This window comes from Dermacentor albipictus, chromosome 2 (assembly GCF_038994185.2).
Source record: "Dermacentor albipictus isolate Rhodes 1998 colony chromosome 2, USDA_Dalb.pri_finalv2, whole genome shotgun sequence".
In the NCBI taxonomy this organism is placed as follows: domain Eukaryota; kingdom Metazoa; phylum Arthropoda; class Arachnida; order Ixodida; family Ixodidae; genus Dermacentor; species Dermacentor albipictus.
In genome coordinates, this window is record NC_091822.1 from 145,798,813 (window position 1) to 145,804,010 (window position 5,198).

A 5,198-nucleotide genomic window follows, 5' to 3' on the forward strand; every position below is an offset into this window, starting at 1 on the left:
AACACAAGCTGCTTTTCTTTGCGAAGAACAACGAAACGTGCCAAGCGCAGGCAAAGCTGGAGAACACAGGAAAACTCTCAAATAAGTAGTTTAACTCAATCAGGCCGCTTTTGTGCACTAAAAATAGTGTATGTGCACTTATAAAATACTTTAGGGTATTTGTTGGTAATTGTCCATTCTTCATTTGTCGCTACACGCACTGCGCTTAGAAAGAGGGTTTTACACGTCAATATAGTGTAACGAAGCGTCCGAGTCAGTTTTTTCTACACTGCGAAACAACTGATGCTCTGAAGTCTGAGCTGTCTAGGATAAGCGCGTTTCAGGAACGAAGTCCCACATTGAATCGAAGCATTGTTTCTGTGTGTTTTTTTTTCTTTCTGAAGCCTACATAATGAATATTACGCAATTCTGAACTGATCTCGTTTCGCTTCATTTCAACCATTTAGCAAATCCGCTTAAAGGATTACTGTTGCCTTTGTACTGCATTATCTGCTCTCTTTCACTTGAAGAGCACGCATTCGCTCTTCAGCTCATTCCATGTACATCACTTGAAAACTTTGTTATCCTTCAGATTATTGCGGTCTGCATTTATGGCACATTTTCATTTGTCTACATTAATGCACTCCCCCCCCCCCCCCATTATCAGGCTACTTACCATATAATTTCGGCTCTTACGCAATGAAAAAACGCTATGAACATCGATCGCTGCCCGGAGCGTTCATCTTTTGCTAGATTATCTTGTTTCCACGGCTCTCAAGTCTCATTATCCTCGCTATAAAATCATCAACTGTCTATCTCTCTTCAGCTTCAGCGTTTTGTAACCTATTTTTTTTATTCATTCATAGCCACATTATTATTTTAAATCACGCCATCACCATCCGCGTGAGCAAAACTTCTTCAAGTTTGCATACATATATTTTGTAGACGGCACCATGTACGGAGTGCACGTATTGATATTGCGCCATTAATTATGTTACGGTCTGTGCTGTCCACATCCTGTATTGCCAAACTTTCAAGGACTTCTATCAGTCGAGTGCCTAGTTAGCGGCAAAGACAATCTCAAATAAATGGTTTATGATAACTGGATTATAGTAGCTAACAGTTGTTGGCCGGCGTTCGTAAAACGTCAGTGCAGTACAAACATTAAACAGTAGGGGGAGGACGAACAAAAAAGAAGCGTGGCAGATTTGTGAAAGTCGGCCAAATGTGATCGATCGTCCGTTTTAACAAAGACCACTTATGTAGGCCCTACTCATACTCGGAATATTGAAGAAATGCTCAACCATTCGGCGCTTCCTACCACTTCTCTAAATACAATGCGATCTCACATATCGTCGTTTTTTGTTACCACTTTATTCGCCAGCAATAATTAATTAGTGCTGCTGGCAACGACGATATACATGAGGGTAAACGCTGTAACCTTGTGCTGCATCGACGCATTTTCACTTGTAAATTATTTGCGTATTCATTGCTATTGTTCCCTTTAGTTTGAAAATATACTAAAACATATATTTTGCTATAAGGTGTGGTACGGCATTCACACAGCGACAAGTCTAAGGTACACGCAGTCAAAATAGGGTAATCTGCTGTGGCTTCAAAGCAGTTCTGGAGGCACTATTACAGCGCTATTTTCATGATCGCAACTCCTCACCTGGCTACAAAATCAAGAATATTGGCTATAAGGCTACAAATCAAGAATCAAGAATATATATATCAAAAAATTGATATTTCTCGAATTAAAAGCAAATCATGAGCTGTTTTTTCATACATATACAAAAACGAAGACACCATATTATTTCAGAAATAAAAACTTTGTAAAGATTAAAACGAGAACTAGATACGGTATGCAATTGATTAAATGGCAAATTCCGAACCTGTTATCCATCGTTTTTAGATACAATGGAGAGTTCTCCCTCTTTGCTTGCCTTCAGAAAACTAACTAAACTGTATTTCCTCCAACAGTTGTAATTTTGTTGTACATTTGTTTTGTTCTCTTCAATCCAATTGTAGTCCATTGGCCTTAATAGTTATGTGTCTTGTTGATGATGAATGTGTTGACGACTAATTCTGTCATTCTTCCTTATCTTGCTTTATCGTGTTTGATACTCTGTACATGCATTTTTTATTTGTATGTGTTTGATATTTTGCAATGTTATTTGAAGCAGGTTGTGCTCATGTTGTGTACTGCGCGTGCTGCCTGGTGTCGAAGGCCTAGTCAGGTGGCTTTTAGTGCCGCCTTTTGCCTTGGAATCAAGACAAACCGCTCTTGAGCGTTGTTTTGTCAATAAACAAACAACCAAACAACCAAACATTGGAACAACGGAAAATGAGTGTAATTTAATTGAACCTAAACCTATACCACTCGCTGTATCTGACGCCAAAACAGCATTTCAGGGACCAATACGCATATTATCATAAACTGTGTGGCTAGATCAGCAGACAAAATCATCTTTCTTGTTCACGATTTACCCTTTATTGCGCTTTTAACCAAGCTTCAAGATAGAGCGGGCTTTAGACACACCCTTGCATTGTTTACTACTCCATGGGGCATACACGCGCAGTTTTTCATTGTCGCATACGGAAAAGACACTTTTCCGAGCGTTTGCACTGACAACCTGGAAGCCTATGCAGAACATATCTTCAATGTATGTCCACAAGTAGGAAAACATCGGGAGACACTTCGAGAACATTTGGGCGCCTTAGGCAGGCGTCCCCTTTTTGTGAAAATATTGCTCGGTCCCCTGACCCTGTTGTTCCTACAAACAAAGAGAAGCTGTAAAGACCTTGCGTGATTTTCTTGTGGAAAGTTATCTCATTAGTTGCTTCTTAATAGTGCAATTAGGTGACACGAATTATGCTCTCGCAAGAACGCAATGATCACTGACTTTGTCGTGCGATTTGACATTTTGTGTGCTTTTATCGCATCACATATATACTTGTTGTGCACTCTGCTTTTAAGTGATTTCTTTATTAATGAGCAGAGTAATTGTGTAATTGTGCTTGTGACATGCCATACGCTGAATCTACATTATGTATGGATAAGTGTCAAGTTTTCATCCACACTTTCTTTATATATATAAAGTAAGTGTAGGGAGTTTCACTCTGTGCAATTGTGAAAGCTTTTGACTATTTATCTTTATCTTTATATTTAATGTTCCCCCTCGTGTATCCATTATGCGAGTGTGTTAGCTATGAATTTGAGATAGTGAGTTCACCAGGAGCGAAAGTTTCCACATTGTCACAATTAATAAACATACAAACAAAACCACAGACAGAATTAATTTTTCGAATAAAATTTCGGAATATGAGAAATGGTAACCGTGAGATCGGAGGCGGTAAGCCGGGTTTTGTGATGACAAGCTTTCCGCAGAAAGCTAGTCGAAGTTGACCATTTAACTGGACCGACACTTCTTGCACCCGAATGTCGTTCCCACACAGACACGGACATAAATCACCAGATGTCCAGCGTACCAGAGTGAGTCGAGTAGTCGGTGTGATGGTTCCTTCCAAAGTGCGGTGGGCCGTGCTTTCTGAAAGCAAAACGTGCTCCACACGGTACAAACATTGCCGCATGCTCTCAAACTGTTATTCATGGTCGGAATTACAGAACTGGTGAATCGACCAAATAAAATATTCCAGGAAGGTGTCCGAGAGTTTATTCAAGCACGTCACTCAAAGGGAATGCCTACTCAATTTTTCTGCGCTAAATTGATCGTATAGTATAGCCGCGTCGACAGGATTCCACATTACGCCACCTGTCTGTACTATAAGCAACAAGCATAGAGGAAACAACCCTTTTATGTCAGCCACCTAAAATTCAGGTTCCGCGCTTATCACTGCATTGTCTTCGCTGAAATTTCGGAGCGAAAGCGATTGTTGTATCGCACTGTTTACCTAAAAACTGGCATTTTTTACATCCCTTGTTCTTTTGAATTAAAGAAGGAAACACTGCTGCAGTGCACTTCATGCTTCAGAAGAAAAAAAAAAAAAAACGGCACGAACGAGGCAGACAATGAACCTGAGGGCTGTGCTCATAAAGCTTTTTGTTCGTGACTGCACAGTACACTTGGCCGGCCACCATCACTAATAATATGTTCAACGTCGCGGTTGGATGCTATTTCACCCTACAAATAATTTCAGCGTAATATCTTCATTGGAAATACGAGTCCAGAAGACAGCGATGCAAGCGCCGAAACATGTCCGCACAACTAGCCCTGCTTGTGCCTTTGATGCAGCGCATTTCTTCAATGTATGCTTTCGATGATGATGATGATGATGGTGAGGAGGAGGAGGAGGAGGAGGAGGAGGATTTTTATGGCTCGCACCTACTACGGTGGATGGTCCGAAAAACCATAAGCCATTCCACTTTCTGAAGGCGGATGACCATCGAAGCTGTTTAGCACACGACACAGAGGCGACACAGAATTTAGAGCATAGCTACGGACTCATTTACCGTGACTTTTATATACATTAGCGTGGACGACGGTACCGCCACCCTGGGAGATAGGAAGGAAAGGAAAGGCGCTACGCAAGCGCTTGGGGCGCCGACAAAGAGAGGGCGGTGGGAACGTAGACATGGCCGCCGCGTATCAAAGTGTAGTATCTGTTCTTATCAGCTTAATATCTGATACTGGTTCTACTGGGACCAAAGATATTAAACTTATTTTTGCTAGTTGGCGGAGTGCTTGAAGCCTGCTTCAGCTCCGGCGCGGGTTAGCCCAATAATGGACTATCTCCACAATCGGCCCACGCCTTTTGAACACACAGAAGTAAAATTCAGGGAAGCCTAGCCATAAACAGCTTTGCTGCAAAATCGGGCAGCAGGAGGTAGTTCAAAGAAGTCTTACTTATATGCGTGCAGTACTGCTACGAGCGTTTCCATCGGAGTCTTGTGAGTTGTCCGCAGCCATTGAGCCATTATTTAAAAAAAAAGAAACATGGAAGCACAGATACTAGGCCAGCTTACAGTGTTGACGCAGCGCACTTCATAACTGGAAAAGGGAGCTTCTGCAGAGACGTGTGGTAGCATCGCTTCCTGCCAGCAACAAAATGTCCGCGAAAGGAACTAGGCAAACAACCATGACCAGTGTTTCATCGAAGAATGCATAGGGAACAAGAAAATGCAAAGTGGTTGCCATATTTAAGCTAAAATGAAATAGCAGTAAGTGCAAGTAAGCGTCAAGTTCTTATTTGACATC

General features: G+C 41.6%; 1 pseudogene; it reads left to right on the forward strand.

The window, feature by feature from the left end:
- Nucleotides 1–4,573: 4,573 nt before the first annotated feature.
- Nucleotides 4,574–4,755, forward strand: LOC135904709 (U2 spliceosomal RNA; annotated as a pseudogene).
- Nucleotides 4,756–5,198: the final 443 nt, after the last annotated feature.